Here is a 27522-nt window from a genome sequence, read left to right as displayed (position 1 = left end):
TAACTGTGTACTTATTAACTGGCTTGTTGAATTGGAGCCCCTTTGTATAACCACTTAAATATTTAAAAGGTGTAAGGTCCATCAGAAAGGAAACCCTCCACATGGTTCAGGCAGAAAGGAGTTTATTGGGGGGAAAGCAAACTGCCAGCCCACACAAGATAGAGGCATGAGGGGACAGAGGAGAAGGAAGAAGGGAAAAGAGAGAAAAGAGCAAGATAGAGTAAGAGAGAAAAGGAAAGAAAGCGGGGACTGTGTTGAGCTGGATTGTATAGGGAAAGACGGGAGGTATGGCCAGGTGGATTGGATGTGAGCTCAGAGAAGGAGGAGCTAACTGTGTCCAGGCGTGTCAGTTACCTAGGTAACTCAGGTGCTGGGCGCAGACTTAAACAGGTGGGGGGCATCGGCAAGGAGCCCCCCTGGGGCTGGACCTTACAAAAAGAAAGAGAAAAAATAAATATTAGAGAACAAGTAGACCAGGACATATTACTAGAGATATTGGTGCAGTGGTTTGGAGATTCCTAATACTTTCAAAAGCTTAAATCTCCCTTGTAACACAAAAATGAAGACAGAGTAGATTTATTACTTAAAAAGAAAAAGGAAAATCCAAATCTTTTAGTATACTGAGTAAATATATCATCATAGAAGATTAAATTGTCCTGTTGAGCTGCTCTAGCAGTGTTTGGCTTTTGTTTTAAATCATGGTTTAGGGAAATGATAAATACGTTATATTTTCCAGTTGAAGTAAATTTTAGCTAAAATATTCTATGCAGCTGATGCCAATTTCGGAACACATTCATGGGTCAAGTGAATACTATTGTGTGACTCCTCTAGAAGCTCATGGCAATCATTATTAGAAATTCATTTTTATAGCTGTCCTGGTAGCTTATATCCACAGCAAATACAAAGCTGTGCTGGTCTTGGGATTTATACCCAAATTTCTAGGAACTTCAATCAATCCACTAATAGCCACAAATAGCAGCTTAGCTACCCAGTAAATAAAATACCTCTTTCCCCCCACTGAAAAGCTGTCTACTTTTAATCCATAATCTCAGGCAAACAAAAGTAAAGGCTTCAATTAAATCCATGAGATGCTATGGTGCAGGCCAAGCTTATAATTCTATATATTCAGAGTCACTTACTAAATAACCTTCAAAACCCTAATCTAAAGGTTAAATTCTCTTGAGGCCTTCAGGAAATGTCTTGAGCAATTAGACTTAAGAGTGTAGGAAATGTTAAGACAAAAGGAGGATTTGTCAGAGTCACCTTTGGTTGGCTTTTGTGCCTTTTACCTCCTTAGCCAACTTTCTGACCATTTTCTGGATAATCCTCTCGCTGAATGTTTACCCGAGAACACACATAGAGTTCTTCCACTAGGAAAGAGCTTTGGTTCATTTCCTCTCATCCTGCAGGTCAGCTCTCTTGGAGCCTTTCTCCTTTTCATCCAGAATTCAATCTGTTTTCTGAGTTGTATTGTCTGCTGAAAGGAGATGAACTGCACACAATTTCTTCTAGTCTTCTTTCTTTGTTTTCATCAAACTGAAGTGAGTTCCCAATTCCAGGAGCCCTGCCCTCTCTTTTGCCAGCTAGACAAATGATTTCTCCTAGCTCCTTGCCAGTGGCTCTAGACTTACCCTTCGGGCCCAACAGGGTCCCATCTTCTGCAGACTTTCTCTCTACAACTGGATACGAGACCGAGTGCCTTAGAAGGATTTTAAATATCCATGTACATAATCAAAGGTGTCCTTGAGAAACACTACTCAGAAGTTTAAATAAATTGGCTTATCCAATCCATTTGAGTATGATGACTTAAAGAGCAAAGCAGTTGAACTCCTGGGCACTCGTTGGTCATTCACAGCCTTGAAAAGTAGAGAAGGCCTGGATGAGAGCAATGCCAGAGGCGATGGGAGAAATGCAGATGGAATGAGCTGGTTTAATAACTCCTCATCAACTGAGGAAAGGCCGCATGGAAAGGAGTAAGAGGTCAAAAACAGATGCTGCAATCCTGAGTCTATGAATTTCGATGGTTCCATGACCAAAAGGAGATACGGGAACAAAAGAGCACTCAAGGCCATTTATACAGCAAGACGCTGAGATGAAACCCTTTTCCAGTGCTGCTTTTAAGGGTTTAGCCTTGCATTATTAGTGACCTAGCATGGGACTGTACCACTAGAGGGAGGAATGACGGTGGAGTTGAACTCCTTGCTAGGTTTGCCTTTCTGGACTCATCTAGCCCTCCAAGGGACATGACCTAGAGAGCAGCTATATAAGTGTGTGCTCAAGAAAAGTGGATCCATTCAGGCTACTCCTAGCAATCCCACAAGACTGAGTGAAAACAGAATATTTGCCACTTGTATGTGGTCAGCCCATTTCGCCAGAGTTGGGGAATACAGGAAGGTGTAGAGGCTACTGTTTTCATTGGAACTTCAACTACTTTAGAGATCCACTTTAGTAAGTGTTGGTAAAGCAGAAGTTGTTTAAAGGTCCAAGGGTCTTGGCCAAATCTCTCTTTCCAAAAGAGCCATAGCAAACAGAAACCTTGGCCATATATTCCGCCCTCCTCCCTGACAGGGTTGTGTTGGAGATTTCAGCAGGACACACAATAAGGACCACTAGTGGGTTGTTGAAACTCAGGACTGAAGCACTTTGGGACAAGGTCAATTACTTCTGCAAATACAGAAATGTTGCTTCTCGGCCCATGTGCCATGCATCTACCAGTTCCTCTTCCAACGTGCCATTCAGCAAAGCACGCCAAGTTTTTTGCCTGCTAATTTTTGCCTTACTAATTTATTCTGTTTGTCTTTCTTTTAGCTAATTCTGTCATAAATCTAACACTTTGAATCCTAGTGGGACTATGCTATAGTGTAGATCTGCAATTAGTTGCTACATCTAGCAACTAGCTATCCTGACATGTAGAGAAATTTGAATTCTAAATCAAATGTGAGTTTTTAAAATCTAAATATGTTCCAAACTAAATGTGTTACTAAAAAAATAAAACAAAAAACAATATTTACTTGCTGTGTATTTCAGGTTTAAATTTTGCTAGGCATCTTGCATTGTATCTGGCAATGTGAGTATAGAAAGAAACAACCCAAAACCAATCACAGACCCATCTGACTACATTCTCCAGTCTCCCTGCTCCAGAGGGCACTCTGACTAACCATCTATCTGTGACTGTGTTCTTTCACCTCTACACTACAGAAAAACCCACCAGAAATTGAAAATCTCCAGACTCACTGTCTGTGTCAACTCAGATTACATTCTGTCACTATCTCAACTGTGTCAAACTACTATAGTTTCAGGCTATTCCACCGAATTATCCAAGCAGAAAAACCAACTTCAGTCTTAGGAGTTTCTGGATAGATTCGCTAGATTATATGCAAAAGCTCTCCAAGGGGAATTAAAGGATAATTACAGAAATACAAAAGGTCTGTCTCCTGATGGAAAAGTCGGAGTATCTCGGCTGGTATCGGCTGGTTATGTCTTATTACCTCTGTAGAGATGAACTTTCTCAATCAATTATATGCTAGGAAGCCACAGGGAGATTTCAGGCACATTGGTCTACAGCAGCCCAAATGCCTTGAGTGAATGCAATATAATCTCTCTATTTTGAACCATAAGCGTCAGATCTCACTGGCTTCTGGTCCTCAGACGGCCTCCTGAGTGTTAGCCACATTGATACAGAAACAGTAAGCATGAGTCCTCCTCTGCTTTCTGCTACCCCCGCGACGGTGTGCAGAACTACTCCTATGCTCTTCTCACCCTGCACCAAGCCTCGGAGGCGGAGCCCACCAGATGGGTACTAGGCCATCCAGATGAATCAACCCCTCTTCCTCCTCCTTCTCAGTGTCTGGCGGCCCTGGCACAAGAGACATCCCACCAACCTCCAGAACCATTTCTTGGGCCTAGAAACTTTCTGGAAGGTCTTATAGACAGTATCAAATAGTAAGTTGATTATATTCCTTTCTCCCAGGTTTGATCAGCTAAACATGCAGTTCAGCAGTCTAGCACTAAATGTCTGCAACACATAACTCTATGGGCTAAAGTTCTTGACACATTGCGATGTTAAGCTCAGTTAAAAAGTGTGATTATGTTGTAGGAGAAGGAAGGCTAGCTCACTAGCCTGTGAAACTACGAGCACTACGCTGCTATGTGACATACAGACGCAGCAATCCGTACGGTACCACAAAACAGGTATAAACCTCAATACATTGTTGAGATCAATTCGTATCTTATTCATCCTAAAGTCTCTACCTATATTGAAGTAACAGTGTGTGCATTTCAATGAGATATTTTACCTCTCTATCTATAAACGAGTCCTGCTGTGTGGGCCTTTTACAAGCAACACAAGGCTTTGAAGATAGGCTCCAGTCTGCAGGGTAACAGCCCTGGACTGCTCTGCATTTTCCGTCACACCTGGAGGGGATCCCCACCAGTCAGAGGCTCCCTAAGGGATGTGGTTATTTCCACAAGTGGCAGGGTACGTCACCAGTCCCTCTCACGGCACAAGAGTGTCGATTCGGATCCGAGTGAAGGGCTACTCAACGACAGTATGCCTAAAATCGGTATATCGCAATTCGGGCATGAGCTGGGCAGAAAGAGAGACTCCATCCTGAAGTCCCCATTGAGAAACGGCGTGAGGTGGGGTTCGGCGGCAGCTCCACCGCCTAGCAACCCTGAAGCCCAGAGTTTAAGACCCCAACACAGCCCAAAACAAACAAGCAAACGGTAACAGCGGAATCAGGGGCTGGGCCTTACCTCTGGAAAGCCGCCAGGCTACGACGTTTAATCAGTGGTTTCATCGAGATGTCTGTTCTGCTCCATGTACACAAAGGCAGCATCTTTTGAGTGAGGGATGAGATTAGTTTGGATTATGATAAATAAAGAATAACCTCTTAGCTGGGCACCTGTGGCTCATGTCTGTAATCCTAGCTACTCACAAAGCTGAGATCTGAGGATCGCAGTTCAAAGCCAGCCTGGGCAGGGAAGGCTGTGAGACCCTTATCTTGAATTGACCACCAAAAAATTGTAAGTGGCGCTGTGGCACAAGTGGTAGAGAGCTAGCCTTGAGCTGAAGAGCTTGGAGACAGCGCCCAGGCCCAGAGTTCAAGCACCAGGACCAATTACAAAAGAAAAAAAAAAAAAAAAAAGAGCCTCTTCGTATTTTTGTTTGCTTTGGTTTGGGGAGAGGGGCCCTGGGGACTGGAACTCAGGTCCTGGTTGCTGTCTCTTAGCTTTTTCACTCAAGGCTAGTGCTCTGCACTTGAGCCACAGGTCCACTGCCAGCTTTTTGTTTTTTGTTGGTTTTTTTTTTTGCCAGTCCTGGGCCTTGGACTCAGGACCTTAGCACTGTCCCTGGCTTCTTTTTGCTCAAGGCTAGCACTTTACCTCTTGAGCCACAGCGCCACTTCTGGCCATTGTCTATATATGTGGTGCTGGGGAATCGAACCCAGGGCTTCGTGTATACGAGGCAAGCACTCTTGCCACTAGGCCATGTTCCCGGCCCCGCACTTCCAGCTTTTTGATGGTTCATTGGTGATAAGAGTCTCATGAACTTTCCTGCCCAAGCTGGCTTTGAACCTCCATCCGAGATCTCAGCCTTCTGAGTAGCTAAGATTATAGGTGTGAGCCACCAGCAACTGGTTTCAGCATAGCTTCAATAGCCTTCCATCTCCCCATGCTAGCTTCCCAAATCCATCGTGATCACCCCCCCATCACACAGCAACTTCATACACGCGCGCGCACACACACACACACAACATTGTAGCGCGTTGATCTTCAATGCCTGCCCTTCTTTCTCCCCTCGGTCCCCAGTAGAAACCCCCTCTTCTGACAGACAGTGAGTGTGCATTCAGCTGTCTATGGTTCCAAAGCCAATACCAAGTCAGGCAGAATGGAGACAGGGCTTCCCAGAGCCTCAGCAGCCCGGAGCCCCCCGTGGAGAGGAGAGGACGCTCGGCGAGGCGGCTGGTCGAGTCGGGACAGGCGCTGGAGGACTTTCTGAGTCAGAGTCCACGCGTCGTCGTCCTGCTTTGTGACTCAAGCCGGCGCTGCAGGGCGGTGGTGTCCCACCTTCCCGGGAGGGGGGGTCGGTTCCCCCTCCTCCCTCCCATCCTCCCTTTCACCGTTTGCTCTTCAGATTGCCCCGGCGATCGGGGAGACCGTCCCAGGGCCCCCGAGGCACCCAGGGACGCGCCCGGGGTTCCGCTTGTCGGGGAGGAGGGTGAACATGTGTGGTTTCTGCCCCGCGGGCCCCGCGCCAGCACCCCCGGGAAAATGATTAAATGATGGGCACGGCGTGCGGGGAGGAAAGCCCCTGTCTGGGCTTCTAATTGAGGCAGTACACCCACAGGTTGCACAATAAGTAAACAGAAGAGGGGGTGTTGAGTGAAGCAGTGCCTCCAGCGAGGGAGAGAGTTCTTGGCTTCATGTTGGGGCACAGAGCACAGAGCACTCAGTGCTCCCCCCCCCCCCAGCAGAGAGCCCGGCAGCCAGAATGTGTGAGCGCTGGCCATCCCTCAGTGACGGCCAGCACCCTGGCGTCGCCCAGGTGACCCCGGCCCCGTCCTGGGGGCGGCCTAGCCCCGCAGCCTAACAAGGACATGGCAGGAGATGCCCGGGGTCTTCACGGGGCGGGCTTACCTGGGAGACTGTGTCATCTGACGAGAACTGGGAGCCCAGAACTTCAGACACGGGAGACATGAAGACGCTCCGCCCCGGCCTCTTCCGGCTGCCTGGGCTCCTCCCGTAGTCCCGGCGTTTGATGTAGAGGCCCGGGAGGGAGGTCAGCCCCATGCGGTGGATAACGGGACACGCTCCACCTTGGAATCCTTCACTGGAATGCTCATCTGAAGCCAAAAACTCCTATCTCTGCCTGCTCCGCTAATACAGAAATGTCCGTGCTGGATTCTCCAGCTGTTTGCGTGGCTCGAGCTGTGGTTGCCGGTGTGGTACTTCTCAACACAGGAGTCGGGCCCTGGTGCCTGACCTGACACCTGACACCTGGGTCACTCCTGGCCTCCGAGTTCCGTTGGGTCCTCTGGGCATCCTAAGCTATTGTACACGTTCCCAGCATGAAGCTAAATCTCTGTCCTCTGATAAAGACTATCAAAGAGAAATGAGAGAAAGACACAGAAATTGTGTGTGTGTGTGTGTGTGTGTGTGTGTGTACGCACGCGCACATGTGTTTTCCTTGTAAAAAACAGCCATAATGGCTGGCTGCCAGCGGCTCGTGCCTGTAATCCTACTCAAGAGGCTCGGATCTGAGGATTGAGGTTCAACGTCAGCCCAGGAAGGAAAGACTTACTTTCAGTTAGCTAGCAAAAAGCCAGAAGTGGAGCTATAGCGCAAGTGTCCCTTGAGCAAAAATGCTAAGGGACGAGGCCCAGCCCTTGAGTTCAAGTCCCAGTACCAGAACAAAACGAAGAAGAATTATAATAAAGATTATTGAGGAAAAAAAAAACATTTCTGAAGCTATATTCCCCAAATTTCATTATGGGAAAGTGGCCAACCTTTACAAACAACCCCAGTCCCAAAATACTATTCGACTTGAGGAAGGAGCACTAGAAATTACGGGACCTATTTCTCCTCTTATCTCTCTCAGAGTCTAACAGCCTTTCCATGACCACTTTCACTGAGAATAAAGAAGTGGGCAGAGTTACAGTTGAATACCTTATATTCCCCTTCAGTGTATAAATTAGTTCTGCACAAATGTTTCTTAAATTAAATTGAAAACAGGTCACTCCCAAGTAGAAGGAATGCATTGTGACAAACTGCTTCTTTGGTTTATTACATTCCTTTCCATAGAAATAGGCACAAGTTTAACTAAACGTGGCTCCCCAAAATACTGTATTTAACAAAAACTAGACTCCCAATTAACCACACTGCATATTATGGGGTGTGGATGGGGCCCCTAGAGACTTACTGTGGTTACAACTATAAAGGACTTTCTTTCTGACATTAAGATAAACCAAAAAAAAAAAAAGTGACCTTTTGGCATGTGCATATGTATATTAAAAAAAAAGATATCATGAGTTTCTTTCAGTGAAATATTTGAAGGCTTTAGAATGTTAAACAAGGCCCAGCTGGATCGTCTGCACAGTTCCAAACTCTGAGCTGTTCCCATGCTATCTAGTTTCAAAGAATTCTACTTCTGTAAACTCGTGAGTGCACTAGCCGCATGGCTATGAACGTTGTTTTTAACCTTTTACTTCATTTTCTTTAAAAAGCATTATATGTGATTTTTTTAATGGGGGGGGCGGGCAATAGAAACTGGTTTGGTTGAAAAGGAACATAATTGTGATTGCAAACAATAAAAATTATGGAAGTTAAATATCTATTTGGGGTATGAAAATTATGCCAGTGATCTCTAAGAATATGCTTTCAGATCAAATCCAAATATAAATCCTATTCTCGAGCCCAGGATAGGGTAATGGAGACTTTCCCAGTTACCAGTGCCCAGGCTCTATGCCCACTGTTTGGTGAGAGACAGCCACTTTGACCCTTCTGTGTTCAGCTTCTTAGTTAGCCATGATTTGCAACCCAGTAAACAGTCACATGATTAATACCGATGCTTTGTTATTCTCTAACATACCAAATTAGATTTTTGTGATTGTTGTTGCTTTTTGTTTTTGTGCCAATCCTGGAGCTTGAATTCACGGCCTGGGCACTATACCTTGAGCCACAAGCTCCTTTCCTGACTTTTGATGTTTAGTTGGAGATAGAGTCTCATGGAGGCTGGGAATATGGCCTAGTGACAAGAGTGCTCACCTCATATACATGAAGCCCGGGGTTCGATTCCTCAGCACCACAAATATAGAACAATCCAGAAGAGGTGCCGTGGCTCAAATGGTAGAGTGCTAGCCCTGAGCAAAAAAGAAGCCAGGGACAGGGCTCAGTCTAAGCCCCAGGACTGACACAAAAGAAAGGGAGGGAGGGAGGGAAGGAGGGAGGAAAAAGAAAAGAAATTAAAGAGTCTCATAGTCTCATGGACTTTCCCGCCCCAGCTGGCCTTGAACCACAATCCTCAGAGTAGGTAGGGTTTGGGGTGTGAATTAGTTTTAATCACTGCCCTGCCTTTATTTTCTCTCTCTTTTTAAATTGTATTAGTTTTCATATTCACGATGTTTCCTTCAGAGCGATTGACAGGTCATCCCTTGCAAAAACACGAGTGCTTTTATTTATTTGTTTGTTTGTTTGTTTTGCTGTCCTGGGCCTTAGACTCAGGGCCTGGGCACTGTCCCTGGCTTCTTTTTGCTCAAGGCTAGCACCCTGCCAATTGAGCCACAGCGCCGCTTCCGGCTTTTTCTGTGTAGTTGATGGGAGATAAAGGCGGGCTTCAAACGGCCATCCTCAGATCTCAGCCTCCTGAGTAGCTAGGATGACAGGCCTGAGCCACCAGCGTCTGGCTGCAAATGTGCTTCTTGATGGTGGATATTCTTCTCCTAGACTCTCCTCATTTCAAACTCCCTCTCAACCTACTTCTTCAGGTTGCATTTGAGATTTTTCCCCCCATTTTACTATGGAAGATTCTTAAAAATTTTAATATCTTAGAGGCTTCAGACTTGATCCTTAATACCAAAAAGGGGGGAAGATAGTCTCATTGAGTAACTGATTTTCTTTGTAAATTGTGGTACTAAGAAGTAAGCACCCAGGGCCAGGAGTTTGGCCTACTGGTAGAGTGCTTGCCTAGCATGCATGAAGCCCTGGGTTCAATTCCTCAGCACCACATACACAGAAAAAGCCAGAAGTGGCACTGTGGCTCAAGTGGTAGAGTGCTAGTCTTGAACAAAAAAAAAAAAAAGAAGAAGAAAAAGAAGTAAGTCCCAAACTCAGGTGATGTAGGTCATTAAGCTTACAGGGTCAATGTGACACACAAGTTCCACTGAGACCCTGGTGAATCCGTCTCCAGGGTCTGAGTGAAGAGAATCCGCAAAATTGTTTATACTTCCTGTCTAAGAATCATGGGTTCCAGTCTCTGTAGTTAATCCTAGTGTTAGAGCTGTGTCATCATACCTGCAAGAGAGAGAGACAGACAGACAGACAGACAGACAGAGACAGACAGAGACAGACAGACAGACAGAGAGTTCTTTTACAAAGGCAGTACAAAGCACCTCTCCTTTCCGTCGGGAACGTGTCTTCTCACTTGCATTCTGTGGGAGCCCCCCCCCCCCTTTAAAGGGAAGAGCACCCGGAATGGCTGCCCAGCCCTGACTCCCTCCGCCGCCCTCTCGAGCTGGATCCGATCCCAGGACACTTGAACTTCCTATAACCTCTAGTGCGAGAGTTTATGAATGTGGAAGCCCACCCTTTCCTTCTCCTAACCGACAACTCTGCGTACGCCCTGGAAGGGCGGGAAGGGAACCGCGCGGAGACCCAGCCCACCCAGGACGCCGGTCGAGAGCTTCCCAGGGTTCATCCAGGCTGTGGGGACTTTCCTCCTGGTGGCCCCTGCCCCCGGGGAGCACTGGCAGGCCGAGGGAGCGCCGACCTGTGACCAGCGCACCCGGAACGCGCCAGCCTGGTCACCTTGCAGGCACTTGACCCTGCGGGACAGATCCGGAGGGAAGCGGCCTTCCGTATCCTCGGCGGCCTTGGCGTGCCTTTGCCATGGCTGCAAGGGTTGGACAGAGTTGTAGAACACAACTTGCAGTGAAGAGAGAGTAGTCAGCCACCATCCTCGTAGTAGTATTCATCAAAGCTCATTTCCGATACAACAGGAGTGTCACTTAGAGTCTTTCATCCTTCCTTCTTTTCTTTCTTTCTGTGTGTGCATGCGTGTGTGTGCGTGTGTGCACATGTGTGCGTGTGTGTGTATGCTAGTACTGGGGCTTGAATCAGGGCCTCATAGTCTCCCTCAGCTTTTTCTCCCAAGGTTAGTGCTCTACCACTTTGAGCCACACCTCCAACTCCATCAAACTCTCACCCTCAGATCCAGGCTCCTGAGTAGCGGTCGGAGCCACCAGTGCCTGACATTTTTAAATGTATTACTTCTTATTTTATGCTTTCGGCAGTACTAAGGTTTGATTTCAGAGTCTTGTGCTTCCTAGACAGACCGTTTACCACTTGAGCCACGCAGACAGCCCTACAGATGATTAACTGTGAATGTTCTAGCCACATCTTCGCTGGGTAGCTTCATGGATTCTCCTTGCTGTTAAGCAAATGAATAAGAAAACACTTTCCTCAAGTCAAAAAAAGGAAGAGTGCAACATTCAGAATAAAACTATAGAGTGCATCGCTTTAAAAGACATCTAAAACCTCAGAGCTCAGAATTTAAAGGTGAAATAGGAATTGTCTATTCAAAAATATTTCAGTTTTATAAAACAAAAATCTACTTAGATTTCATTAATCTCCATCTCCAAACTATTAAAGATCTTTATTATGTGTGCATCAATAAGTAGCACTTATTTTATTTGGCAGGACTATAGTAACCCCCATGAGATCTGCTCTTTGGGGCTAGGTGTGAATGCATTTATTCAGAATACACAGACAAACACAAATCACTTCCTTTTTCTTTTAAAATATTCTTAACCCATGGTAAAGGCAGATAGTACAATTTTAAAAGTATAGTATAGTATGAAATAAAATGTGAGTATTTCCCAAGCCTTCCTTGATATGGACTATTGGTCTATTTATTAGTATTTCATTTAGATGGACAGTTTTTTTTCCAGTCTTCTTTCTTCACACAGCTGTCCTCAGATTTGAATCCATGTTTTAGAAAGACTTATATTCTCCTGCCTCTCACTCATTGTTCCCAGATACCTCATCGTCAGACGATTGCAGTGCCCATCTTTCCAGTTACTAGGGCCCATCCCTGCTGCTTCATTTTTACATGCCTCTTAACCAGGATTCCCAACTAAAAACCTTGACTACAATCAGACACTGTTACACTTCTTGAAAACAATTGAGGCTCAATACTACTTATAAAGGTTCATGTTAAGGCTATTCTTTTCGCCAGTGAAAAAGTCCTTTGTTGCAGTACTGTTCCGGACATGAATGTTTGTAGAAAAGCATCTGAAGAAATCACACCCTTCAATGAGACCTCTTGCTGGAAGCCTTTAGCTGAACGTTTGTGTCACCCACATGAAGCTGTTGCTAAAAAGCATAGGTCCTTTAAAGTTCAGGGGGAACTTGTATTTATAAAGATCTAAGACAGAGTTAAAGACAAAGTATAGCCAGAGGCCTGGCTTCCTGAGGAGGAAGGAGTCCCCCCTAATCTGTCATGCTTCTGTCTCAGGGGATATTAAAGCCATCCCAGGCCCCTGTTTACAGCCATGGGGCTCACAATATCTGTCTGTGCCCGGGAGTCACATGATCAGGGTCGCTCCTCGCCCTCCCCTGGCCCCTTGTTAACGCTAATGGAGTGGGTAATTGAGAGTACTGGAGTCAAAGGCAAAAAAGAGACAATGAAACCCTTCTTATTCGTTACCATCTTCCCAATCAGTGCCTAATGTGATTAAGAGCAAAAAAAAATCTTTAAAGAAATAAGTGAACTGGCGGGCCAGCCACTTGTTTCTTCCCTGTCGGTTGTGTTTGGCTTTTTCCTCCTTCGTGGCATTGTATGAATTCTAAATGAAAGCACTCCACCAACTTTTGCTAACAGATGACGGTGTATGGCAAACGAGGTGGAAGTGGCTGGCTGCTGGCGTGCGCGTCTGCGGTGGCAGCTATTTGAGCGGTGGAAGCAGGGGAGAGCGTGTGAAGCCAGGATGTCAGGGCCAGCCGGGGCACTGCAGCACGGCCTTGCCTCTTAAACACCTTTAATAGGTGGAGGTAACATCAAAGGTAATTTCACTTCGTGAGAATTCTTAACCGTCTTTCTTTTTTGGGGGGCGGGGGGGGCAGTCCTGGGGCCTAATCTCAGAGCCTTGAGCTTCTTTTAGATCCGAAGGCTACTGCTCTACCACTTGACCTCAGCCCACACCCAGCAGTTTTTGGTAGTTTAGCGGAAACAAGAGTGTCACAGACTCTCCCACCCCGCTGGCTTCGAACCGCCACCCTCTGACCCCAAGCTCCTAAGGGGCTAGCTTTACGGGCATGAGCCGCGGCACCCAGCCGCATTTCTGTTAAGCTACCCAAGAGAGCTGTCCATTTTCCCCCCACTCCATCCCTTTCCTACCTATAGTATTCCACGCTACTGAAGGCAGTCAGGTGGTGCTGGTTTTATGGCCAATACCGAGCCCTTCACAGTCAAATGATTAACTTAATATGGGCCCAGAGTTGAGAGATCTTGAGAGATGGCTTGGGAAGAGATTGTATTCTCCATTCTCTCGATTCAAAGTAATACACTTAGTCAAACAAGGCTTCCAAAATCAAGTGTCGAACGACTTCAGGGACTATTAGCGTATGAAGCCTCTGGTCACATCCAAACCATGGCAGCTGAAGCGTGTTCGCACCTCAGTCCTTCCTATGAGCCCGCAGATGCTCTTCCAACTGGCAGTGAGGCGGACACGGGATTCTTCTGCCTTTCCAAAGATGAAGGAAAGGCCATCGACTATCAAAGAGAGCTCAAGAACTAGCTACGTGGTCTGTGGCCGTCTAGAAGTGAAGATGCAGATGCACCTGTGTGGAGGGGAAGAACCCTATCCGGCCGTCCAGACTGAGATGGGGGGGCAGATAAGGAGAATACAAATCATTTGTCATTTTTTTCTAGAGAGTGAGTGGCGCACTGCCTCGGTAAAGGGCTGGGGAGCAAGAAAAGAAGTTGAATCTTATCATTTGCCCCAGGAAAGAAGACTGCTTCAGAGCAAGTCCTGGAGATAGGAAGTGAAGAGCTCACTAATGTCCAGAATATCAGTGAGGCTGAAGAATTCTCTGTGAAGAAGTTTTGTGAAGAATCTTAGAGAAATCAAAGGAAAAGAGTAGAATTCATATACAGCCGGAGGAAGAAGCTAAGAACAAGAGCTTCATTCTGGGGTGGAGCCTGAACTAGAAAGTACAAAGAAGGAGCTTGGGACATTGAGAAGTTGCATCAGATTAACAGGACTGGGATTGGGTCTGTGTGGTGGGGCCCAAGGTATTTCTAATTAGTATCCTACAACCCGTCGCCCTACCACTGGCCAAGTAGGTACTCGCTGTCAAGTAGATGTGGAGAAGAACGAATGGAAACCTTTAGGCTGTGTCTACTTCAAAAAACAGGATAAGCTTTCAAACACTACTAAAGAAATATAGTGGCTATGAAAGAATTTTCTTACATTTTAAGATTTAAGATTGGGAATAAAAGCTCCCGATGTAGAGTAATGTAGGTCCCTAGGGTGTTAGTACAGAGAAGCACTAAATTGATTTTGAAAAGAGGAAACACACACACACACACACACACACACACACTAATTTAAGGAAGCTGGCAGTGGCTCCGTTGGAGTTTCTTTTGGTTGTTGTTTTTCAGTATTTTTGCTGGAGATGTATTTAGGTCAGAGTTTTGGGTTAGATTCCTCACTTGCCCAGGAGACCAGCAGTATTGTTTAGAAACTCACTTCTGAGAAAATAAAAAAAGGAAGAAAGAAAATCTAAATGATACAACAGATCTGCTCAGCTGCTGTGACAGCCTGCCAAGGAGAAAGGAGCCTTCGTCTAAGGTACGGTTAGGATGCAGCTGTGCACACCACCAGACCAAGCAAAGAAAGAAAAATTCATAAACGCAAGCCGATTAATTTTCAACACTCTAGAAGATGCTAACAGAAGCTTTTGTCTTTATCTTGCCCCAATTTAGAGTGCCCAGCCTAGAAAGATTTCAATGCATTCATCACATTCCTTCATTCCTTCTAAGTCGCATGCAGATTTGAAAGCATTATTTAGAAGCAGGGAAATACCCAGGGTCAGTCAAGTTGAAGCAACCAGGACTGTCCTGCAGCGCTGAGACCGAGGGCCCTGGCTTCCGTTTCCCTCTCGTTCTCTGTACTGAAAGATCATTATAAACCTTTCCATAACCATAACTTAAATTTCATCCTCCCAATAGGAAACATTTCTACTATGTCATGAGAAATAGGTAGGTAGGTAGGTAGGTAGGTAGGTAGGTAGATAGATAGATAGATAGATAGATAGATAGATAGATAGATAGATAGATAGATAGAATTTCATATTGGAATTGGATGACTTAATTATGGAGATTGAAAAGTTCCATAATATGCCATTTGCAATCTGGAGAACAAGGAAAGCTGGTTGATAGTCTAACTCAGCTCAAGTTCATAGGCCTCAAAAGGAGGAGAGCTGGCCAGAAATACGGCCTAGCAGTAGAGTGCTTGCCTTGCAGGCATGAAGCCCTGCGTTCGATTCCTCAGCACCACATACGCAGAAAAAGCCAGAAGTGGCGCTATGGCTCAAGTGGCAGAGTGCTAGCCTTGAGCAAAAAGAAGCCAGGGACAGTGCTCAGGCCCTGAGTCCAAGGCCCAGGACTGGCAAACAAAAAAAAGAGGAGAGCTAATTCTCAGCCCAAGGCTGGAGGCCGGAGGAGCAGGCCTCGGCACCTCCTGGTCCAGACCCAGAATCCCAGAATCCCAGAATCCCCTGGCAAGAGAAGCCGAAGTCCTCATGTAGGTGCCAAGGCAGGAAAGGAGGAATATTCCTACCCCCCCCCCACCCTGAGAGAAGGCAAGCTTGCCTTTCCCCCCAGTGTTGCTCTCCCTGGATCCTTCAATGACTGCGAGGTGTCCAGTCATACTGAGTGAGGTTTAGAAATTCTCTGTTGCCTTAAATGATGTTTATGTAGTGGCTTATGGCCCCTCTCTTTTTAATTAAAGCTTTTTATTCCTGTTATGTAACTATCCTCATTTTCTTTCCCTTCGTGTGGCGCCCGCGTATCTTCTTTGTACCTTCTACTTTCAACCCTTCCATAAGACAATATTTTTGATGGAGCTCCAGTAAACAGTATGTAGGAAGACTTTTATTGTTATTTTTGTTAGAGGGTAGTAGTACATCTGAAGACCTCGGTTATGAAATGTAGCGGGCTTCTTAATTTTATTTATATTTTTACTTATTTTATTTTATGTCCTTCCACATTTTTTTTGCCTTATTCTTTACCTTTGTTATGTTTGTTCTGTTAACTATGAACATCATGGCAGTGATCAGGATGGAAATATTTATTGAATACCAGAATAGGCAAAAGAACTAAATCCCCCAATGTCAGCCTTTCACAAATCGTGAGTCTTCTTCCCAGATCTTTGTGTGTGTGTGAGTGCATGTGTGTGTGTCTGCATGGGTACACTCGTGTGCAGGCGCACTGCTAATTGGGACTGAACTCAGAGCTTGAGCACTTTCGCTTAGCTTTTGCAATCAAGGTTAGCACCCTGCCACGTGAGCCAAGCCCACTCCCAGCCTCTTGGTGGCTAATTAGAGGTAAGATTCTCATGGACCTTCCTGCCTGGCTTTGACCTCGTTTCTCAGAGCCCAGCCTCTCCAGTAGCTAGGATTTTCGACATGAGACACCCGGAGCCGGCCGGGTCTGTTTTTAGACATGTATAATTGGTTGCCTTGCAGTTTCCCCTAAATACAGCTTAATTCAACTGAGTCAGCAAGAGATGATTGAGTGAGTTAGTTACACGCGAAGAGCCCCTTGCTGGACTGTTGCAGCTCAGCTCTCTTGCTGACTGTTAAAGTAAGTTAATAACCTGGAGCGGTGTGGGGGTTTCCAGAAAGGACGGGGGGGGGGGGCTGGGGATATGGCCTAGTGGCAAGAGCGCTTGCCTCGTATACTTGAAGCCCTGGGTTCAATTCCCCAGCACCACATATACAGAAAATGGCCAGAAGTGGCACTGTGGCTCAAGTGGTAGAGTGCTAGCCTTGAGCAAAGAGAAGCCAGGGACAGTGCTCAGGCTCTGAGTTCAAGGCCCAGGACTGGCAAAAAATAATGATAATAATAATAATAGAAAGGACAGGGTAGTGGCCCAGCATGTTGTAATCAGCAGCCAGAAGAGGGGACTTTTGAAATTATTTTTCATTATTTTTTCAAGCAATTTCCCAGACTTACCTTTCAGCATCCTTGCTTTTTCAACATATAGAACAACACATGATGGCTCAAAGAAATATAAACCATATCCATACTGAAACAAACTCAGGACCGATCTTCATGTAACGTTGGAAATTTTACTTGGCAATTTTATTGTGCAGAGGCGCCTGACTGATAGCAGAACATTGATGTTCCAAGTCAGGGCTCAGGGGTAACTAGGAAAAGTTCAAAATAGCTTTTGTCTACAACGTGAAAGGCTGAAAATAGGCATTTTTAACCTTGTACTGAGTTCTTGAAAGACATATGGATCTTCCCAGGTTCATTTGTTAGGAGGTATAGGTCACACTTGCGGAAACTTGGCAAGCCAAAGAAATGTACTCTGTATCTGACTTATCACCGTAACCCCACTGTATATCACCTTTACAATAACAATTTTAAAAATGAAAGCAGAGGAGGAAAAAAGCAAGCAGAGAACCTAGCAAGACATTGTATGCCATTTCTAAGGAAAAATGGTAAGCGTCTTTACATAAAACATGTAGAACAAGAAATCTAATAGAACAAGGTGGTCTGGGATTTAAAGCACAGTTGTTCAGCACACCAGCAGGAAAAGACTTTGGCAATTTTTTGGCCTGCATAATTTAATAAAAATAACTGTTAGATTAAAAAGTGAAGAATACATATGACAGAAAATTAAAACCCTAACTGGAATGAAAAAGTACCTAGTTGCTAACCATTAATTTGTCTTCCTATTGAGAAAGATACCAAACAAGTAATCAACCATCAAACACTTTTTATCTAAATAATAAAATAATACTAATAAAAGAAACAATTCATCTGGGTCTTTAACTTAGCTCCTGCAGCAGATTCCTATAGATGTCTCACTGTACACAGGGGATCTTTTGATAGAATCATGTTTGATTACACAGTGAAATTTATCATTAAAAATAAAGCAAGAAGGGTCTCTGTGGCTCACACATGCACACCTGTAATCCTAGCTACTCAGGTGGCTGAGACCTGAGGAGGGAAGTTCAAAGCCAGCCAGGTAAGTAAAGTCCATGAAACTCTGATCTTTAATTAACTAACAAATAGCTGGCAGAGGTGTGGCTCAAATACTAGAGCACCAGCCTTGAGGCAAAAAGCTAAGAGATTAAACAGGATTCTAGATACCCACTTACAGGGAGACCAAAAGAGAATAGTCTTAGGAGAGAATCACAAGGATACAATGCCGAAGCGCCTCTTCTCTCTGTCTTTGTCTCTCTGTCTCTCTCTCTGTCTCTCTCTCTGTCTGTCTCTCTCTCTCTCTCTCTCTCCACATACACAAAAGGACTCTAAAACCTTGTTTGTTAATTGATGTGTCTCTTAGCCTTTCTGGATTCAAAACCATATGAATACTACTAAAGAAAATTTCTAGTTAATAGTGAAAAAGAATAAGTAAAATATCATTGTCCATCATCCACCTACTACTCAAAAAGAACTATGAAAACGGAGGCTAATAGCAGAAGTGACAAAGAATCAAAACATATACTTAGATGCTTAATTCAGTGAGCGAAGCACATTAATTGGCTTCATGGACTCAAAAATGATTTTTTTTTACATTCTACTTGTTTGGTCTTCAGATAGTCAGAAGCCGCATGAAAATTCATTGGCAAAAATCAAGTGAAAGTTAGGGGTGCGGTAGGATAAATGACTGGGTGCCTGCACTCCTGGGTATTGGGTCTTGTCTTCTCTGTATTTTTAGTAAGGCCTGTGCTAATCCCCTGCCTAAGCCTTTAGAAAAACTAGATTCCTAAGAAAATTCTACTGTAAAAATGATAAATATAGCTGGGCACTGGTGGCTCACGCCTGTAATCCTAGCTACTCAGGAGGCCGAGATCTGAGGATCATGGTTCAAAGCCAGCCTGGGCAAGAAAGTCCATGAGACTCTAATCCCCAATTAACCACCAGAAAACCAGAAGTGGCACTGTTGCTCAAGGGCAGAACTCCAGCTTTGAGCTGAAGAGCTCAGGGACAGCGCCCAGGCCCAGAGTTCAAACCTCATGCCTGGGGGGAAAAAATATATATATATGTACTGCAATGGGGAATTCCCTGCGCTCAACCCTTCCACGCTCCCTGTCTTACGCTCTGCCCAAGAGCTTTGCTTTGTAAGCCCAGTCTTCGTGTTTGTTTTGCTCCACCCAGTGTGAGTCCTTTTCTTGGGCTTAATCAATATTTGTTTAAATGATGAAAGCACTTCGCTCCTATGTGGAGTTTAAGGTAGTATCTAAAAAGAAAACATCTATCAGATATTTATCATATTTATGCAGTAGCCGACTCTACTCAAAACACCAGTAGGATTTTGAATTTGAGTTCTTGAAAAGCGTAATAATAAAAGATCAAACCGAACAAGACAGTTACTCCAGGTAAGATTAGGAGGGGCTGGATTTATTCCACGGCTTCCATGTTTGCTCCTCTTTCTCTACATCCTCTGCCCTTGCGTTTGGAAAAGCTTCCAGAAAGCTTCCAGAAAGGCCGAACAGTTGTTCTGGTAAAGAAACGGGAAGAAGGGACTGGGGGTTACTGAATCTTCAAAGTAAATGAATGCTTTAAAGAGACTCATTCAGTTACAAACAGAATTATATTCCTTAATTGAAAACTGTTTAACATTATTTTCTGGCCTTTTTTCTGTGTCATATTTCCTTTGAGTATTACAAATCAAAATTATTTTCCCTAGTAATTTCACAATGTTCCATTGAACATAAATTATATTACAACATTTTCCAAGCACAGAGGACTCTTTTGGTTCCCAGGAGAGTCAAAGAAGTTTCCAGAGCCATTGCCTGGCTCCTGTCACTGGGGTAGAGGTTTGAACTCACTGCCCCAAGTTGAAATTACTTGGAATGTGGTTAGAATTTTTAAATTGGTTTCCAGCATCTAAAACTTGGGAACTTTGTTACAAAATATACAACTAGAACTGATCTTGTAGCCTAATGGTAGAGAGTTTGCCAGGTGTGTGAAAGGCCAGCGTGTTGATCCCCAATACCACCTTCACCCCCAACTAAAAAAAAAGGAGAAGGGAAGAAAGGGAAGAGAGCAGAAGGAGTAGAAAGGTAAGGGGTTAAAAAAAATGTCAAACCCAACACACTGAGGTTGTGTTCACAAGCATTGTGGCTGACAGCTACACTCTTAGAGAGGTTCCTTATTTGTTTTAACGCATTATGGTATGGGGAGGGGGGGAGCACAAGAGGATGGGAAAAGGGGCTGGGAATATGACCTAGTGGTAAAGTGCTCGTCCCATATACATGAAGCCCTGGGTTCGATTCCTCAGCACCACATACATTGAAAAAGCCGGAAGTGGTGCTATGGCTCAAGTGGCAGAGTGCTAGCCTTGAGCAAAAAGAAGCTCAAGGACAGTGCCCAGGCCCTGAGTCCAAGCCCCAGGACTGGCCAAAAAAAAAAAAAAAAGAGGATGGGAAAAGGCAAGAAGGTGTGTTATAACAATAATAATACTATCTAATTCCCATGGTTAATAGAATATGAACCCAAAGAGCAGTGAACAGGTAGTCCTCTCGGCCACTCGTCCTTCCTGTATCTTGGTTTAGGAATCAGCTGTGGGATTTTTTTATTCTTTGGCAATACCAATGGTTCACGTGGAAGAAAAAAAAAAAAAACAATTTAGAGAGGGCCAAGATGCCTCTGTGAGTAACTTCCGGACAGCTGACACCCAGCTGAGGAGAAGAACCGGACAGTCCTGTGTCAAGTCGTTTTGATTAGTGTTGTTTTCAGTCTGCCACTGAGAACAAATAATGGGTGAAACTAACCCAAAAGCAAACATCATGTAGGATGGATCCTTTTTCTTGTGTATTGAGAGCTTTCAGAGGAATCTGATTGCTGGAGGGAAAATGAGATCCAATGCAATAGTAATGTGTCAGAGTTTTAATATCAAGATCACAGTTAAAGTGGATGGGGTGAACAACGCAGTGTACAGGCAGATGCTTATGACAGACAGATGAAAGCCAAGGTGATGAAAGGAAGCTTGAGTGGATTCTGGGGACCCTCTTCCATCCAGCTGATGTCGCTCTTTAGCCACATGCTTAGTGATTTTCCCATTCCTTTCTTCCTCCACGTTGTAAAGGCTTCTTCAAGAAAATTAAAGTCAAGTTCTTGCTTTATATATTGTGTGTGTGTGTGTGTGTGTGTGTGTACACACTGGGGTTGGAACTCAGAGCCTTGTTCTTGCTAGACGAGTACTCTAGCTCGTGAGCCACAGCTCTAGTCTCTTTAGCTGAGATCTTCCTCCCTCCACCTGCTGAGTAGCTGAGATTCTAGTCATGCACCACCACCGCTGGCCCTCCTCCCGGGTCTTTGTTAAGTGGGAGTCTCATGCTCTTCTTTGATGTGCCCATTTAATGAGACAATCGGGTCTTCTTAGGTGCGGCAGCCCGCTCAACCCACTCAACCACTGATGGGAAATATTTGGGGGAAATCTGTTTGTATCTGTGCTGGAATATGTAGACTTGTGTGACTGTTCCCTACAGTGTCCAGGGCAATGCCTCCTCACCTCGCATTTGTACTGGATTCCATGCTATAACTGATCTAGAGGATGTGCCGAAGTCATAGGCACATATGCCACTTTGTGTGAGACACTTGGGCATGTTGGTGTGGGAGGAAGTTGGGAAGGGGTCCTGGAACCGGTAACAGCCAACTGTATTGAGCTCTTACCATGTCCTCAGTGCTCACGTGCAGTATTATTATCCAAGCCTCATCAAAACCCCAAGAGCGTAACACATTAGACATCTTTTTTTTTTTTCTTTTTACATATACTGGGGCTTGAATTCAGGCCTGCGCCCTGTCCTGTAGCTTTTTTATTCAAGGCTAGTGCTCTACAACTGACTAGGCTATGTTTCTAATCTAAGTCGCAGATCCACTTCTGATTTTTTTGGGGGGGTGGTTAATTGGAGATAAGAGTCTCCCAAAAAGAAAAGGATTCTGTGATTGTTGAAGTGAATTGTTATAAATGCAAAGAAAAGATAAAGTATTGAAGCATATTTTCTAAAAAGGGAGCGAGCGAGAGAGAGAGAGAGAGAGTGTGTCACAAACTGCCGGAGCTGGCTTTGAACCAAGATTGTTGGATCTCAGTCTCCTGCACATCTAGGAGTGTAGACCTCCTTTGTGGAAGATAAAGAAGCAGACGTTTTCAGATCTAAATGACCTGTTCATCACAAAACTAGTAAGTGTCCCGCTCCCTAACCCCTATTTTCAACTATTACATGAGGCGAGAATTGAACACGTGAACATCAGAGTCTGGTCTTAGTCACAGGCTCTGTCAGTAGACCAAAGAATAGAAGAAGACACCTGTGAAAGCCGAATGCCAGCCAGGGTATCCCCAAGAGGAAAGTGACATTAGGAGCAAGCCCTACAGCACGAACCTCCCCAGAGCCGTCATGAGATGAGGGGAGCCAGAACCAGCAGCAGCAGTGAACTACAAGAAGGGCTGAGGCCTGGAGTCCAGCACACTGCCTTCGGCCAGGATGAACACTGTGAGGTCGGGGTGTCTCGGAGATGAAGATTCCAGAATACTTCATTCAGGGACAGGCACCCCTAAATGTCCTGGTAGAAACAGAAGCCATCACAAACTTCCCCCGAGAGATCGGTGTGCCTGGGGAGAGACGCTCAGAAGAAGAGATGTGCTTTCTTTTGGGGGCCGAGTTTGAACTCGGAGCCTCCAGTCCCTTCTTGCACCGCCCTCAGACTGCGGGCTGCCTGGGGCAGAGGCCGGACGTGCCTTTGGTTACCCGCATGCCCTCCGCCGTGGCTGTGGAAGGGCGCGCGTGCCCTCCACGGCCAGATCCTGGTGTGGGGACGTTAGGAGGCCAGGGCTCCAGGCTCTCGCTGTGCTGTATTCACAGGCCTGGGGTGGAGGAGGCCGGGGTTCGGGTCCCGCTATGGATGGGTGTTCAAAGTCCGCCCGCTTCTTCCCCGCACCCGGTTGATAAGCCTCCCCCACCGGTCCTTGTGGGTGGGAAGCTTCCCCATGGGACGCGCCCTCCGGGGCCAAAGTCCTCCCGAGTGGGTGCCTGTGTCTCCACCACGGAAACACGCGCCCCGACACGCCCCACGCGCTCCTGCACGCCCCGACACGACCCTGCACGCCCCACGCGCCCCGACACGCCCCACGCGCTCCTGCACGCCCCGACACGACCCTGCACGCCCCACGCGCCCGACACGCCCCACGCGCTCCTGCACGCCCCGACACGACCCTGCACGCCCCACGCGCCCCTGCAGGCCACACGCGCCCCGACACACCCCACGCGCTCCTGCACGCCCCGACACGACCCTGCACGCCCCACGCGCCCCGACACGCCCCACGCGCTCCTGCAGGCCCCACGCGCTCCTGCACGCCCCGACACGACCCTGCACGCCCCACGCGCCCCGACGCGCCCCACGCGCCCCGACACACCCCACGCGCTCCTGCACGCCCCGACACGACCCTGCACGCCCCACGCGCCCCGACGCGCCCCACGCTCCCCTGAAGGCCCCACGCGCTCCTGCACGCCCCGACACGACCCTGCACGCCCCACGCGCCCCTGCAGGCCACACGCGCCCCGACACACCCCACGCGCTCCTGCACGCCCCGACATGCCCCTGCACGCCCCACGCGCCGCCCCCCTCGCCCGGGCGGAAGTGCGCGTGGCCTTCGGGCTGAGGCCTTCTTGTTGAAGACGAGGCCGGGTGCGATCGCGGAGACCAGGCCGGCGCCCAGGGACACAGCTCCGGCTCCGCACACGGGCCTGGCGCGGCGGGAGAACGGCCCCGCCCCTCCCCACCCATGGGGGCCCGGCCCCTCCTCCCCACCCCCACCCCTCCCTCCCCACCCATGGGGGCCCGGCCCCACCTCCTCACCCCCCTCCCCACCCCACCCCTCCCATGGGGGCCGGCCCCTCCTCCCCACCCCCACCTCCCCACCCCCACCCCTCCCTCCCCACCCTTGGGGGCCCGGCCCCTCCGCACCCCCCTTCCCTCCCCACCCATGGGGGCCCGGCCCCCTCCTCACCACCCCCCACCCCTCCCTCCCCACCCATGGGGCCCGTCCCCACCTCCTCACCCCCCTCCCCACCCCACCCCACCCATGGGGCCCGGCCCCTCCTCCCCACCCCCACCCCTCCCTCCCCACCCATGGGGCCCGTCCCCACCTCCTCACCCCCCTCCCCACCCCACCCCACCCATGGGGGCCCGGCCCCTCCTCCCCACCCCCACCCCTCCCTCCCCACCCATGGGGCCCGTCCCCACCTCCTCACCCCCCTCCCCACCCCACCCCACCCATGGGGCCCGGCCCCTCCTCCCCACCCCCACCCCTCCCTCCCCACCCATGGGGGCCGGCCCCTCCTCCCCACCCCCCACCCCTCCCTCCCCACCCATGGGGCCCGTCCCCACCTCCTCACCCCCACCCCTCCCTCCCCACCCATGGGGGCCCGGCCCCTCCTCCCCACCCCCACCCCTCCCTCCCCACCCTTGGGGGCCCGGCCCCCTCCTCACCACCCCCACCCCTCCCCACCCCATCCATCGCGGACCAGGCCCCCTCCTCTTCCCCACCCCTCCCTCCCTCAGCCCGCGCTTCTGCGGAGCCCTCTGGAATACAGGGCAGAAGCACCGGGGCAAAACGTGCTCCGGGTCACCGGCGACAGGGGGCGTGCGCGGCGTCTCGGCACCGGGCCAAGGCCCCCCCACCGAGTAAACTCCGGCGTCCCGCCCGGGCCCCGAGGCCAGCGGCAGGCGACGGGCGGGCGCGGCCGCCGCAGACGCTCGGCCCCGGGAAGCATTCCAGTCTGGGGCGGAGGCGGCGCGGGGGCGGGGCTGGAGACGGCGGGGGCGGGGCTGGAGACGGCGGGGGCGGGGCTGGAGACGGCGGTGGGCGAGGCGGGAGGGGCGTGGCGGCGAGGAGTGGGCGGGTCGTGCGGTGGTGGGCGGGGCCCGGCGGGGGGCGGGGCGGCGAGGAGTGGAGCGCCGGGGTGGGCGGGGCCCGGCGGGGGGCGGGGCGGCGAGGAGTGGAGCGCTGGGGTGGGCGGGGCCCGGCGGGGGGCGGGGCGGCGAGGAGTGGAGCGCTGGGTGGGCGGGGCCCGGCGGTGGGCGGGGCCCGCGGGAGGGCGCGGCCGGGGCAGGGGCGGCTCCGCCCCGCGCGGCCCCACCCCTCGGGGCGGGCCCCGCGGGGCGCGCGGCTCGCAGTGCGCTCGGGCTGCGGGTGGGCGCGCGCTCTTCTGCCCTCGCCGGCCATGGCCGGGCTGCCCCGGAGCTCCCCGCCCGGCTCCCGGAGCGCTCGCCCGGGCCGCTCGCCGTGAGCCGCCGCCGCGTTCTTCCCGGACCTGCGGCGCGGGGCGGCCCCCCGGGATGCGCTGAGGACCGCGAGGGCGCGTGGGTGTCCCGGGCGCGGCCGCCGTGGGGCCCGGGTCTGCCGCGACTCCCCGCGGGGCTCCCGCCGCCGCGCCCTCCCGCACTGGATGTGCCGCGGCGAGCCGGACACCACCATGATCCTCACCCGTAAGCGCGCCGCCGGGGCCGGGGGCGCGGGGACGGGCGGACGCGGGCCGAGGAGGGGGCCCCGGGTGGGGAGAGGGAGCTCGGGGTTCGGGGTCGTCCGGCGGGGACCCCGAGCCGGGAGGGCGCCGCCGGCCGCCGGCCTGGGCCCCGGGGCGCCGCGTGGCCCCCGCCCCGCTCCCCCCCCCGGGGCCCGGCGCTCGCCGCCCTCCACCCTGCGCGTGGCGGCTCCGCGTGGACCCCGCGAGCGCTCACTGCGGGCCGGCCGGGCGGGCGGGCGCGGGAGCGGGTCCCCCGGACCGCGGGTGATCCGGAGCCCGGCGCCCCCCGAGTCCCGCCCGGGGGAGTCCGGAGCGATCGCGGGGAGCCGGGTGGGGGGGAGGGCAGCAGCCCGGGCGCCGCCGCCCCTCGCCATCCACCCATCCAGGTGCGGGCGCGGGGCCCCGAGCGCCGCCGCCCTGGGGAAGGCCGAGCGCCGCGGCTCCAGTGACCGAGCTTGGTGCTTGCTTGCTTGCTTGCTTGGTTTTTTCCTCCATAGTCCTGCGTGCAACCGGGAGGGAGGAAACCCTGCGCTCCCCCCTCCCGCAGAGCGCCGGGCCCGGGGTGTCACCGCCGCCGGCCGCGGGGGCTGCCGGGCGCGACCCCCGGTGCGGGGACCCCAGCCCGGCCCCCCGATGCAGGGACCCCCGTGGGCAGATGGGCGTCCAACAGCGGTTCCCACCCCACCCCCAGAGAGCGCCGGCGGCAGGCGCGGGGCGCGGGGCGCCGGCTGCGCTGGGAACGGAACCCCCTCTCCAGCAGGGCCGCACGGAGCGCGCCCTCGGGGGCGGCGGGGAGGGGGGTGCAGAACCCGGCTGTGCTTCCATTGAAGCTGCCTGCACGGCACCGGGTACTAAAGGACCCAGGCGCAGAGGAAGACCCCCTCCCCCCCGCCTCCCCACCACGCCGGGGCAAAGCACCACTGTTGACTTGAGCCTGGGTCCCCCACCTGTCTGTCAATCGCGTGGGGAGCACGACTCGCTTGCGAAGAAAGGACGGGTGGATTCCACCGGCAGCTTCCGATTGATTACTGAAGCGCTGGGGTTTTAATGCACTTAGAGGATCTCGCTGTTACTCTGGAGCCAAGGCAGTGCGCCTCCCAATCCCAAAGCCTGTCTGTCTGTGTGGTTCTGGGTTGTAGTTCAAAGAACAAAGACCCAGCAAAGCTTAACAGTATTTCAAATTAAAAGAGATGTTTGGGTGCTTCTGAAAATACACCTGATCTTGACGTGTTGATGTGTTATGATTGTAGAAGCTATTGCTGTGAAACAATATACCCGTATAGGCACACGTATTTTGTGCAGGTCCTGGAGCTTGAACTGAGGGCCTAGGCACTGTCACTGAGATTGTTTGCTTAGGGTTAGCACTTTACCACTTGAGCCACAGCTCCACTTTCGGCTTTTGGGTGGTTAATTGGAGAGAAGGGTGGCATGAACTTTTCTGCCTCCGTCGTTTCAAGCTGTGATCCTCAGACCTCAGCCTCCTCCATAGCTAAGCTTACAAGCGTGAGCCACCCGTGCCCAGCTAGGTATTTTCTTTAAATAAGTCACTATAGAAATACAAAAAAATAAGCACTTAGGTTTCCCAGGGTGCCTCCATGGTGATTTTTAAGCCGTGATGCAATGTTTAGATATGAGTGGTATTTTTATGACTTAGATGGGTAAATACTAAGTTTGAAAATACTCAGGGAAGGGTTCCGAAGAATGGGACATCCAAAGTACAGTGAGTGAAGTGACCAGAACTTCTTTGAAGAGGGCCTTGCTCTAGACAGGATGGTCCTGTACTGTAAACACAAGTTTCTCATGCCTAACTCTCCTTCCTAGCAACAGGAAGACGGAAATGAGGCCATACCAAAAAAAAAAAATCCTGAAAGCCTCCAGACAATGCTTGATCCACCCTACTATTCACCCTGTCCAGTCAGAAGACCCGCAAAAGTAAAAATAGCTTCAGATGTTTCCTTTTCCTCCCTGGATATTACCAAATCAGTAAAAACTTAACTCGGTGCTTAGGAACACCAGAGCAAACCCTGACCCCAGGGT

General features: G+C 49.7%; 1 protein-coding gene and 1 long non-coding RNA gene across 2 annotated transcripts in view; both read left to right on the top strand.

Annotated features, from left to right (window-relative positions):
* LOC125339480 overlaps positions 1–8776 on the top strand; it is a 30520-nt gene extending 21744 nt beyond the window's left edge. The window contains exon 3 of the long non-coding RNA XR_007208543.1: positions 8733–8776. This is a non-coding gene — a long non-coding RNA (uncharacterized LOC125339480). The remainder of the gene's footprint in view (positions 1–8732) is intronic.
* Positions 1–27522, top strand: part of Dlc1 (DLC1 Rho GTPase activating protein) — a 334097-nt gene that overhangs the window by 265061 nt on the left and 41514 nt on the right. The gene's annotated exons all lie outside the window — the stretch shown is intronic.

Source organism: Perognathus longimembris, chromosome 21 (genome assembly GCF_023159225.1).
Source record: "Perognathus longimembris pacificus isolate PPM17 chromosome 21, ASM2315922v1, whole genome shotgun sequence".
NCBI classification, from domain to species: domain Eukaryota; kingdom Metazoa; phylum Chordata; class Mammalia; order Rodentia; family Heteromyidae; genus Perognathus; species Perognathus longimembris.
The sequence above is the reverse complement of the archived record's forward strand: the minus strand, read 5'-3'. Positions and strand labels throughout refer to the sequence as shown.